The 13,834-nt window shown below is 42.6% G+C and overlaps 1 pseudogene; it reads left to right on the forward strand.

Moving 5' to 3' along the window:
* The window catches only part of LOC111950536 (glutamate receptor 3-like), a 98,871-nt pseudogene that overhangs the window by 53,919 nt on the left and 31,118 nt on the right, over nt 1-13,834 (forward strand).

The raw sequence follows: 13,834 nt of genomic DNA on the forward strand, positions 1-13,834 counted from the left end.
GCTTGTTCACCCCGCTATCATCCAGAAGGTGAGGTCAGTACAGATGCATCAAAGCGGGGACCGAGAGACTGAAAAACAGCTTCTATCTCAAGGCCATCAGTCTGTTAAACAACCATCACTAGCACATGCCTATAGGCTGCTGCCTATAGGCATAGACTAGAAATCACTGGCCACTTTAAGGAATGGAACACTGGTCACTTTAATAATGTTTACATATCTGGCATTACTCATCTCATATGTATTTACTGTATTCTATACGATTCTACGATATCTTAGTCACTTAATAATGTTTACATATCTGGCATTATTAATCTCATATGTATATATTGTCTATACTATTCTACTGTATCTTAGTCTGTTCCACTCTGACATCGCTCATCCATATGTATATAGTCTTAATTCATTCCTACTTAGATTTGTGTGTATTGGGTATATGTTGTGTAATTTGTTAGATATTACTGCACTGTCAGAGCTAGAAACACAAGCATTTCGCTACACCCGCAATARCATCTGCTAATCACGTGTATGTGACCAATAAAATTTGATTTGATACTGCTCACCACCTACAGTAAGACTGCTCTCTATCCATCTTTCCCACATACAAGGACGGCATTCAAATCACACTGCTTTGAGCTTGTGCAGTCTCAGATGTAGTCTATTTTGTTTATAACTGTATATTTTAAATGGTGAGTAATAGCCTTTAATTCTTACATATTCTTCGTTAAAAAAAAAAGTTTGTAATACTGTAAACATAGCTTTCACTGACTGTAAAAGGATCCCAAGAAGAAGAAAAAATTTGAGCAAGAGAAATAGACAAGAAGCGCCAGGAAAATGTAAATGTTTTACTCTACTCAAGTAGACCAATTATGATAATGGACACTGACAAGTATCAGGGGTTGTAATTGTTCTTTTAAATAAATAAATTTTCTCTGTTTTCTGCATAATTATTTTGACCTTTCACCCTCCACACTGAGCCAGGGAATTGTGTTCATATGAAGAAATGTAAATGAGATTTGTGTGAAGAGCCAAGAAATCTTATTTTCCAGTCAACATCGCCACCATTAAAATTATGTTTTGAACGTTCCTTGTTCGTTCATTCACCATGTCTAGTTTTCAAAGATCAAATAGTGTATAGAAGCATTTATGTTTTTCTCTCTGACAAAAATTGGTTCAATTGAGTATCATGCGTCAGACAGAGATTCTTTGAGCTTTTCAGACTTCCATCTTTACTGCATCATCTTACAGGAAGTCAGATATTGCACTTGAATAGAGTGTCTGTCATGTCAGAGTAGTTCAAATGATAGACATCCAGTGTTGAGAACCTGATTTAAATGAAGGTGTCAACCCTGTCCCTGAGTTCTGTATCTGGGACTAATTTCCACACAAATATGTATCAAATGTTTTAAAGAAATGTACTACAATCAGGGGTTGGAACTGAAATTATTTTCCAATCGTTTCGTTGAACAGAACCATTTTCCCCGCATGTCTGTTCAACTGTTCCAACCATTAAATTAATTAACCAATCAGTGTGGATAGAGCAGTTTGCTATGGAGCAGGTAAGCGATTGAACCTATTATAATCAAACGGGCAGCGAGCAGGCCTTGAACCCTCGACCTTCTAGCCCGAAGTTTAGCGCGCCCCAAAAGCATGCTCGAGCGGCAGAGTCGATGTCCGCGYTTAAAAACCCAGGGTCGTTACACTACTCCCTCCTTTCAAAGAGCGCGTCCTTGCGCTAGCTTGSGACTCTACGCCTTATAGGAACGCGCTCACTGGCCAAGCACATGCACTGTTGTGGATRCAAGGTCCGATCCAACTTCTGACACCAACGTAATGAAACGGGCAGGGAGCAGGCCTCGAACCCTCGACCTTCTAGTCCGGAGTCCAGCGCGCTATCGACTGTGCCCCAAAAGCATGCTCGAGCGGCAGAGTTGATATCCGCGCTTATAAACCCAGGGTCGTTACACTATATAGGAAAGTCATTAAGAGCAAATTGTATTTTGCKGTAACAGCATGGTTTAATCACAATGAAAGACAAACACACTGTGCTGCCAGTCATCTTGCATTATCTGAATTGGGCCCACAGAATTATACCTACGGAGGAGCAGCTTCTAACTTGGAAASTCTCTGAACTTCCGAGTTGTGTAGTATTCTTAACTAGCTTTGAAAAAGTTTATCCATTCTTCTGTAATAAACATCTCTCCCTAATATCTGAATTACGCGTTTAACGTCCTCAGGAGGCTACAGTAACATATGGTTCAGAGGGGAGGGGCAGGTAGCCTACACACACGCACACCCACTGGTAAAGATTTCCAGCTGGCAGGCAGACGCTTGAATCCGTTTCTGAGTGACAGAGTGAGGGCTTTGCATATGTGCTTTGTTGCGATTTTAGTGGGACTGAAAAAAAATGCCCAGAACGTAAAATAACGTTATTAACCGGTTCTCGTGCTTTTAAAATAAYAGTTCTGTTCCGGATTTTATTCCTCTRATAATTTAGTTATTTTCCGGTTTTTGCTTCTGTTCCCATAACCGGTTTCAACCCTTGAGTGTCTGTCAAGATGGATCATCTTTGCTCTTTTATTATGGCCTGGAAGTGTATAATTGACCGTTTTTAAAAATTTGCTTGATGGTTGCCTTGCCCTCTGACTTCTGTGATGTGTCATCTGTTTAGAATGTCGACTAAAAAGCTTGAACCAACATTTACTCACTTTGTTGTTTGCCCCACAGAGTGACACTATCTTCATTTTACACACAGCAGACAGGCTATGCCAATGTCCAAAATTGTTCTTCTTTTCACATTGAAATGAAAGTCAAAGTGTATTGAATTACAGTTCATCCCCTGTTTATATTTTCTGTCAGAATTTTTGCTAATTTCTTTTTGTCTCTTCAGTATTTTAACTTGTCAACGTTCACAACACGTTTAACATTGAGATGTACACAATAACATCTGAATCCCAAAACTTCCAAATCAGCTTATAGCAGGAAATGGATACACAATAAAACTCATGAGGGAATCATTTCTAAATCCTCCCAAATCCTTTTTCTTCATAAGCACCTGGTAACATGCTTAAAATATCAGGCATTACCCAGCTTACTCTATTCAATATCAAGTCTCAGGCAAGCTGCAGAAAAAACACCTCATATTTCAGCATTTGCTTTTTAATTTCCTCTGTGCTGCTATCAGACATAGACTGGAGTGTTTTTTCTCTCTTAACATGCTATGGGGATGGATGATAAAAGTGTTGTGTTATTCAGTGTGCCMTGATGGTGCTTTTACAATGTCCTTTCATCCAGGGGTCAGCTCCTTGGTTTTATCTTACATCTGACTGTCATTCACACTGTGCTGCGATACGCCAGACGCATGAAACCCCTTGWTGAGTCTCCCAGCCTTTGGAAATATCAGACGTGCATAAACAGCTCTTCCTGCTCCTCACTGCTCCTCCAGTCGCCACCTGAGTGGGCGATGATGATGTGGCCATGCTCAGTTCTTCACAGCCGCCTGTCTTATAAAAGGCCAAGCCTGGTTGGACAGCCTTCTGCAGTGTTCTGCTGTGTGAAGGTCACTTAGGTAGAGGAGAGGAGCTAGAGGAGAGGAGAGTGGATGGCTGAGTCTGTGGCTGTGCTCGGAATTCTTATGTGCTCTAGCTAGCTAGTCTATGGTAGCACTTCAGTTTACAGCGCTATATATCTATGCATATAGTAGACCCACTTACGGTGCCTACGGCCAGCATTCTATCCTGTTTAAAGTATTCATGAACACTCATAACATGTTTTCTCCATTTGACATGAATCAAAATGTCCCATTCACATGGAAAGTAATATGCTGAGGTTGTGATGGCTGGCTGTTAGTGGAGGTGCTGTGARGTGTGTTGGTCTACAGGTGTCTTTAGACTGGGCCGTCAAAGTGAGACAGGGTGTTTTCTTCCCCTGCTCTGTAGTGCACTGCACAGACCGAATCTACATTAGCATAATATACACGGATTGCTTCAGCATCAGTAATAATATTCATCATTTTATTGAATCAGCGATTTTATCCCCAGCTCTAAGAGGAAAGGATAGCCGAACACGTGCTGCTGCCTCTGCCCATTTAGCCAAGCCGACTAGCATGCTGGCTCTCGTACTGGGATGAAGGAGAAGAAAAAAAGCTTTTCCCAACCGCACCATTTTCTCTGTCTATTACTTACAGCCTACCACATAATGAGCTACTGCCACCACACATTTCCACCATTGCTGAAATTAATACACGTTTTCCTGCCAGATAATGGAACTATGCAAATGTCTGATTGATTTTGTCCATCCATGCTTTCTTTCATTACCCTATTCTAGGGTTGTATATTGCTATGAATAAATAATCCAGTGGTAGCACATCATTATTCATTGTGGTTATTAAATAACATTCATATTTCGATAAGGCTATTACCTGTAAAGGGGTGCTACTCTTGTCTCGCAGCATAACCCCCATTTCACACCCGCATTTCTACCTYGTCTATATTTATAGCTTTTGACCTTGAGTTGGCATAATAGACRATGCATTGATCTCCTGAAAAGGAAACATGTCCTGGTTATCACTGTGTCACTGGCCAGGCMCCATTTAGAGTGTTTAAATGAGGTTTGCTCATCAGCCCTAGAGGACTGTGAGATCCATTTTGACCTATAAGTTGGAGRGGCAATATCATTGACATGATGTACTTCACAATTTGAATTTTAAATCATATTAATTCAGTCATTACACAATGTGTCAGYGGAGACATTGGGAGTTGAAATGAAATCCTATTCAATTAAAATGTCCATCCAAAGCTTCTTGGCACATTGCAAGTAGTATTTCTGCTAAACTCTGTCACTCCCATCAAAAAAATTCCAGACTAGAATTACTAGTTGGCTGTCTTTGAAGCTATAAGCAATTTTTTTCATTTGGCATGCCTACTGTACCATTTAGTTGACCCATGAAATGTGATATTGACAGGGCTGGCCTTTTGGGAGGTTTTTTCTCATGGGCTCAGAGAGTATTGTGGTTGTTTTTATGACGTAATGATACCATTCAAGTGGACAGAAATCATTCACATAAAATGTTCATGCCCTCCACTGGTTGGTTAAGAAAAAGTAACGAACAGAACCAGCAGAAAATTACCTCAATAAGTTTYGTTTTTAAATGGGCTATGACACAACGTGATATACTGTGCCAAAAAGTGATTTTCAAAGAGCTTTCTATTTTGACTTTACAGTAACTGAAATTATTTGATTAAGTTCACTGTTCTCTGCAAACCACAATGCCACCTTTCACCATTCTACAGTATGTGACTGATCCCCTCTCTCTCCACTCCAGGTTTCTCTATCCTCCAGGCCATCATGGAGTCAGCGGTGGCCAATAACTGGCAGGTTACGGCCCGGTCGGTGGGCAGCATAGTAGACCCTACAGAGTACAAACGCATCATAGAGGAGATGGACCGTAGGCAGGAGAAACGCTTCCTCATCGACTGTGAAGTGGGAAGAATCAATGCCATCCTGGATCAGGTAAAGTACAGTGGGGTTTAACACTAATACACTGCTGCTGTAGCTGAGGGGGTTCGTTGAACTCCACTTGGATGATGAGTTACCTTACCTGAAACCTGAAGACTGATGTAAGAGCTAATTGCGTTGCAACCCGAGTTTGGTTGTATTGGGTGCTTGTGGATCAACTGAATGAATAGACAACCAAGGTTTGCTATCATATTTATACTCTTATACCTATGGGAAGAATTATCACACACACACACACAGTTTATGAGCTTTGGATCTTAGGTGGCGACACCACTTATTTAGTTTGTGTGCATGAATTTAATCTTGATAATCTTGATTCTACAAAAGATTATTAAAAGTTTGGTTGTGCACTTCTTGTTTGTTTTCAAATACAAAGAGGACTTTATTCAAGAGAGTCTGATTCACCCACGTAGCTCTCTGGCTGTGTTCCATCCTTTCAAAGAAGCCTTTTAGGAGCCTCAATCTGCCATTCAGTCTGCCTCCATTCCTTCAATACCTCTGAAAGTCCCATCTCCATTTGTAGGCACCTCTCCTGGCCTCTTCAGCTTTGTACTTCTTATTCCTTTTCCATTATTAGCCTCTAAGACTTTTACCAGGGCTTTTCCATTACCCTCAGACACGTTTAACAGGGCAGTAAGGCTAAACCCCTTACTTAGAGCCTTGTAATAACCTCACACACCACAAACAGAGGGAACATTCTCTCTTTAAAGGGGTTATTGTGCAACATAACAAAAACACAGGGAAAACTCAATTAAAGCTTGTTGGTTCTTGTTTGAGGTCGACTCTTGGGCTACATTTTCACTTAGGAATAACAGCTACTATTAACAATGGTTCCCCGTTTCCTAGGTGATCAGCCACYKAGTTGGCCATTAGTGTTGATTTTTATGTATTTGTTTATGTCTGCTGTGCACAAGCTTGGAATGGGTTCACTAATGCTATTGTCAAGAATTTAATTTCATCCCAGTTGTTTTATTTTTTGCTTGTTACACTCAGGATGACATTTAATGCTGATATACAGAGTTTGATTAACTAGTGATGTAATTCCCAACTGTAACTAAATGCTTTAGGTTTTTTCATAAAACATGTATCCCACTAGTTTTTTTCTAACATAGTTGATATGTTGGAAATATCCCCTTATCAGTGACATTGGTCAAAGGCCTTTTTTCTAATATTCAATCTGTCAATTGAAATTGAAGTAATTCCACAATTTGTTTTCTTTAGTCAGCGRTGTTGCAGAGTTTTCTCTGAAAATGTAACAGAGCTCTAATGAGATGGAGGGCCAGGGGCAGACGGTTCAAAGGAATGAGATTGACTGACTGGCTCCCAGGACCTTCAACCCACACAGGACTTCCGCTCTTCATAACGACACTGTTTGTTTCACCCATGCTAGGTTTCCTTAATATTTTACACAAACATACAAGGTTCATATGATGGTGTGTGTGTGTGTGTTAAGGCCTCATATTCATCATTAATCATGGCTGAACGCTGACCTTCTTGTCCTCTGCTGAGGTGTGTGTATGTGCATACAGGCCTCTGGCTCTCATATAATGATCCTTCATTATGATGCGCTAAAGAGTGTTACTGTGACCTTTCAGACAGATTTGTGTTCATTGCCACTTGACCTTGAAGGATGTATCTAAAAGTGACAGGATATCACTTTCTCATTCAGGTCAGGATAAATGTATACCTGTCCTGACTAATGTGAGAGGTTGAGTTCTGGACATGTATTAGAAGAATTCAGCTTATTTTATTCTGAGCTGTCCTATAAATACCAATATGGTCATTCTGTTTAACGTCACGCAATTATAAGTATGATATCTCTGCTTTCTGAGTCCTGACAGTCACAGTCCCAGTGTGAATGTTGAAGCCAGYGGTGGCTCTGGTCTTTGAGACTGGCAGGGCACTGGGTCTGCGTCTCTCAAGGACGGTTATTATGTGGGTCATCACATCAACACTTTGCTTTAATATCAGCAGCTCCCAGTGTAAGTAGGACACACGCCGTCCAATAACGGCATACAATCAGCCTGCTAAAAAAAGCCCTAGCCTCCTAGCCTGAGGGAAGATCTCACACAAAGGCAGGCATGAGCCTCAACACAACCATAATCACTCAACGATGCACTGGGCTGGATGGGATAAGGAGAAGCCAACAGAATCCAGCAGCCATTTTGTATTGTATTCCTCGAGTTGTGTGCAGTACTGAAGGCACAGTRTCTGAGAGATGCACAGAGAGGAGGGCTCCCTATCTCTCAATATGAACCCGATGCCTTGTAATTCAAAAAGCATGCCTAGCACAGTGGCTCCTCCTATTCAATCATATAGTCGTTGCTCATTATAGTTTCTCTCAGTGTGRTAGTTTGGTGCTAGACAGACCAGASGGTGTGCTGGGCTGAGGTTCTGTATGTGTTGATTTGTGGGGTCTGGGAGCTTGCCCTGCCCTGCAGCCTCTCTCACCATATTCAAGGTATCAACCTGCTCATCCTCTCACTAAAGAATGGGCCCAGGCATGAATGGATGGGTCTTGGGAGAGACCTCACTCCCACAAGCTGCTCATAAATTATAAAGCGACACGTGTGTAATCCTGGCCACAGGACCAGTTTACCACAGGAGCAAAAAAGAGAGAGAGGGAGAGTGGGTAGACTAGAGACTGAAGTGGATGGAGAGAGAGAGAGAGAGAGAGCGAGAGAGAGAGAGAGAGAGAGAGAGAGAGAGAGAGAGAATAGAATGCTGGTGGGAATGGAGCCATGCTTGCAGCCTCCCTCTGCTGTGCTGAGTTCTGCTGTGTGATGGAGTAGGAGAAATGGTATAATGCCCACTGGTGGACTAGAATTCCACACCCACAGAGGAGAGGAGGAGAAGAGGGAGAGGAGGGAGGATGAGCTGGATTCTGCTGGTGGGGGAAATGGGAGCTTGTAGAGGGAACCTGACTGTGTGTGAATTACCGTATTGCTAAATGGTTTGTTTTACATAGATATCAGTGTCAACGGTATGACGTGATACACTGTCTTTGTAGTGGTACTGTAGTTGTAGTATTATTAATACACATTTGTATTACCCTTTCCTGCTGAATTGTTTTACCCGTTAATTAAGCAAAGAAAGAGGTTTAAGTAGAAGGGGAAAGGGGAGGATTTGAATCCTAGAGATGCCAGTTCCCATTCTGAAGGAGTTGGATGACAAATGACTCTAATACAGCTACAACAAAGAAAAGGCTCCATCAGTGGGAATGCTTTTAAGGTAGCCAAATCCTTTGGAAGACACCGGGGTATAGATGAAGCCCTGCACAGAGCCGCGGCTCCAGTCTGCTTAATTAGAACAGATTCCCCTAGGAATACTTAGGCTAATGGTCCAGCAGCAGCACAACCCAGTACAGAACAGCACAATCAGGAGGAGGGAAGAGATGAAGATAACTTACACGATGGCCAGGAAAGACAGAAAGCCCTCTCTCTCCCAGACAGACGGATGGGCTGGTTTATAACTTCTACTGCAGAGGAATACAGCACCACATTTCAGCTAGAACTTCATCTGAATGTTAWTAGTTAGTGTGTCTAATCTCATCACCCAGAATCAAATCTTCCTTGCCTGCTGGCCATCGTGCCAACTACTCGATTTTAATGTTAAGGATGTCATGAAGAACTAGTGTGTTTCAGTCTGGAATCTTAGGTTAATCTTCATAGCCTTTTGAAGTGTCACGTTCGTCATAAGGAGTAGACCAAGATGCAGCGTGGTATATTTCCATCCTTTATTTCGGAATAGAAAACTTCAAAGAAATAAAACAACAAAACGAACAAACGAAATGTGAAGCTAGAATAATGCTCACAGGCAACTATACATAGACAAGATCCCACAAAGCACAATGGGAAAATGGCTACCTAAATATGATCCCCAATCAGAGACAACGATAAACAGCTGCCTCTGATTGGGAACCATACTGGGCCAACATTGACATATAATTCACCTAGATAACCCACCCTTAAATCACACCCCGACCTAACCAACATAGAGAATAAAAGCTSTCTATGGYCAGGGCGTGACATGAAGGGTAAGAATGATTTATTATCAATCATCCTGTTTTTTAATCACAAAGGGAATTGACTAAATGTCTACAGATGTAGGACCATAATTTGAGCCAATTTGCTACAGCAGGAAAAAAATCSTGCAGCAACAGGAAATATGAATTGTTATGTGGATTTTAATTCATGGAATTTTTGTAAGGGTTGATACATTTTTACATGGAAATTACAAACTTCAGAAGTCTTTTTAAATCTCTAATACACTACACATTTTACATTTCCTTCATTGCTGGAATGTTTAACTGCATTGCTTGAATGTTTTCCTGCAACAGGGTGATCAAATTAAGAACGTACATCTGTAGCTGTTTTCTCCTGGCCATGATATGAATGTTCCACCCTCTGGCTCCGGCTGCAGACACAGCTAACAGCTGACATATGGTCCCACTGTGATGGATTGACTTTCAGAGAGGGTGTGGCTCCCTCCTGTTAGCCTGTTGCTCCACAAACCATAAGATTCATCCTCAATGAATGTAATGCATCACACATTGACCACACATTGACCACACATCACTGGCTAATATTTGAGGCTGATTTGTTAATAAGAGGACAATAACTATGAGCATTCCTTTATGGCACCCAGGCTATCTATTGCATTTATTGTTCATACAAAATGGAGGAACCAATCAATGCAGTCGATACTGGAGCTCCTCTCTCACTCTCCAATTGTGCAGTTGGATAGGGTCTAGACTGTTTGACAGTTCTTCTTTTTCACTAGGCCTTTGAAGAGGATTTCCATCCCCAAAGGGAATAATGGTGAGCTGTCCGCCCTGACTAGGGAGGTGGAACCATAGAAATAGAATAGAGTGACATTCTATTTGTCTAGAGCACACTGGCCTGGCCCACCTAGCCCCTGACCAACCAACCAGGCCAATAACAACAGAGACTGGTTCAGATCAGGAAGTGAACTGATGTGACTGAGAAATGAGGATGACMCCACAAACGTTCCCAACTGTCTGTTTTAGGTGCAAACTATACATATTATCATCCCAGGGGAAGCAGGAAACTGGAGCTCCAGGATCCTATAAATATTTGTTATGCACACATCACATGCTTTATTTTTATTTGATATTTTCTGGCCTAGAGAACAAGACGTATAAGACAGCACATTATGCATCCACAAGCTATTATGCATACTGTCTTCATATACAGCAATTATGTCTCCTAGACTGGAACTGGCCTCCTTTGAATGGTAATCCGTATGAGTCACTGAAATACCTCAACTCGCCCTACTTGCGTGTGTGCTTGCGCGTAGGCACACACACACACACGCACGCACGCACGCACGCACGCACGCACACACACACACACACATACACACACACACACACACACACACCGAAGAGTGACTTTTCATTCGCAAGGACTGAAATTGGATTTGCATAGTCATACATCTCTTCAACAGAGAACCAGCACAGAGGACCACAGAGGTATTCCAGCTTTCTGTATTTCAGATCACAGCGCAATATTAAGTTACTCATGAATTACTACGAATGAAACAGACTTCAATATTTGAGCCAAAAATAACTTTTCAAGTGGCACATTTTTAGAGGCCTGCATATAAGCGAATGGCCTGCGTTTTACTGTGTGATGCAGTTGGCCCGATCCTTTCTTTCTGTGACTCTTCAGAGGAGAATATTAGCTGCTGGCTCCAGGCGCTGCAGCTTCATTATGTGCTTGCTGTGTTGTCACATTTGGACCACCGTGGCTCCTTCCCTCTCACATGGGGCTTTTTGTTCCCTGTTCTTTATTAATTGATATTTTTGATTATGCATACTTTCTCACGCATGGTGCCTTGCCTGCCTGCCTGCCTGCCTGCCTGCCTGCCTGCCTGCCTGCCTGCCTGCTGCAGGGAGAGATGATGAGAGGCTGAGCGGCAGGTTGGTTTTGCATGTGAGATCAGATCCTCCACTGCAGACAGAGTCCCACTGTCAAGGAGCCTGTCGGTATCTCTGTGTCTTCCTACATGGCAGTCAAATGGCTATGAAAGCCATTACAGGTGTTATTACCCTATCCCGCACATTGGGAACCTGGCTCCGTTAAAACGACAAGTCGGAAGACCTTCCAGCTCCGCAAATATCCTCCCTCTGAGAGAGGAGAAGTTTGGGGGAGCAGGCAGAACCTGAGGGAGGGATTCCTGGTGGAGGCTGAAAATGTCAAACACAATGAAATCACTGAGCACCGCCTCCCATGGTAATGGGATTTAGTGTGGAAAGTGGATGGGGAGGATAGGGAGAGGGACTGAGCTGCAACCTTGGAGGATGGAGGATGTCCTCTCTCCAAAGACAGTGTTGCTGCTCAGCTATATTATTTTCCCAGGTCTCTCCAGTGATGTTCGCTTGGGTTCAAGTCCGGCCACACAAGGACATTCAGAGACTTCTCCCGAAGCCAGTCTTGCGTTGTCTTGACTGTGTGCTTAGGGTCGTTGTCCTGTTGGAAGGTGAACCTTCGCCCCAGTCTGAGGTCCTGAGYACTCTGGAGCAGGTTTTCATCAAGGATCTCTCTCTACTTTGCTTTGTTCATCTTTCCCTCGATCTTGACTAATCTCCCAGTCCCTGCTGCTGAAAAACATCCCAACATCATGATGATGCTGCCACCACCATGCTTCACCATAAGGATGGTGCCAGGTTTCCTCCAGACGTGATGCTTGGCATTCAGGCCAAAGAGTTCAGTCTTGGTTTCATCAGACCAGAGAATCATGTCCAATCAATTGAATTTACCACAGGTGGACTCCAATCAAGTTGTAGAAACATCTCAAGGATGATCAATGGAAACAGGATGCACCTGAGCTCAATTTYGAGCCTCATAGCAAAGGGTCTGAATACTTATGTACAAAAGGCATTCTGTTTTGTATGTTTAATACATTTGCAAAAATGTCTAAAAACCWGTTTTCACTTTGTCATTATGGGGTATTGTGTGTAGTTTGAGGCTGTAACRTAACAAAATGTGGAAAAAGTCAAGGGGTTTGAATATTTTACTAAGGCACTGTGTCTGGGAGTAACTTTGGTGCGGTAACTAAGCCTGAACTAGTCATTAGAGTAAACACAACAGCTAGCGTTGGTTGTTCATGCCCGCCTGCCTGCTATCACTGGGAGAGAACAGTTTTGGTCCTAATTAAATCTATAATACAGCCCTGTGGCATATACAGCTACAGCAGAAAATGGCAGAGAGCACTTTTCGTTTGAGAAGGCAGTTGTGTTATGAAAGGGGAATTTTTCTGCGCGCCTTAAATCCTGACCTTATTTTACACACTGATGGTAATGCAAAGGAACAAGCATTGTCATCGCAGCACAAGTCGCACACACGCACGCACGCACGCACGCAACGCACGCACGCAACACACAACACACACACACACACACACCACACAACACACACACACACACACACACACACACACACACACACACACACACACCACACACACACCACACACACCACACACACACACACACACACACACACACACACCGAACACCCAAGCACTCCGACACACACAAATGCAAACCATACCCGGACCCTGTTAGAGAAACACACTCATATACATTACCAAAGGAACATTATTTAGGAAAGCCAATTATTCTGGTTTGTTTGTTTGTTTTTCAACTGAAAGATGACAGTTGAGTCTGTGCGGTTTCTGCTGCTCAACAAATGCCGCTGATGGGGATGGTGAAGGTGCACTATGTTTTCTCATTTGTGCAAATAGATGGAGACCCACAACTTTGACCAAGTGGATCTACGCTCTACTACTGAGAACTAATAGATGCTTTCAGGTTCCATTGTGTCTTCTTGGAACAGTAGATGAATAGAGTATGTGATGTGATGTCATTTGATGCCTCTTCTAACTGTGGTGTTGTTTCCCTCTCCTGCAGGTAGTGACCCTGGGGAAGAACAGCAGAGGCTACCACTACATCCTGGCTAACCTGGTGAGTAGAGTAGCACAACACAACAGCCCTCCTCTCACTCTCAAACATTTAGGAGAAAATGGGATTTGGAACTTGAACAAACTGTACTTTTACGAACAAATAAGAACACACATTATCTGCACCAACAAAAAAGTTTGAACTTTTTATGCTTAGCTTGCACCATTATCCAGAAAACAATATCTAACACATTCCTTTTTTAACTGTAAAGGTGAAGCTCTCAGTACAGATGAACCCAGTTGTTGGGGACAGATTGTTTGATGCCTGCATGTTGTTGGGGACAGATTGTTTGATGCCTGCATGTTGTTGGGGACAGATTGTTTGATGCCTGCA

The sequence above is a fragment of the Salvelinus sp. IW2-2015 genome, linkage group LG23, assembly GCF_002910315.2.
Source record: "Salvelinus sp. IW2-2015 linkage group LG23, ASM291031v2, whole genome shotgun sequence".
NCBI classification, from domain to species: Eukaryota; Metazoa; Chordata; class Actinopteri; order Salmoniformes; family Salmonidae; genus Salvelinus; species Salvelinus sp. IW2-2015.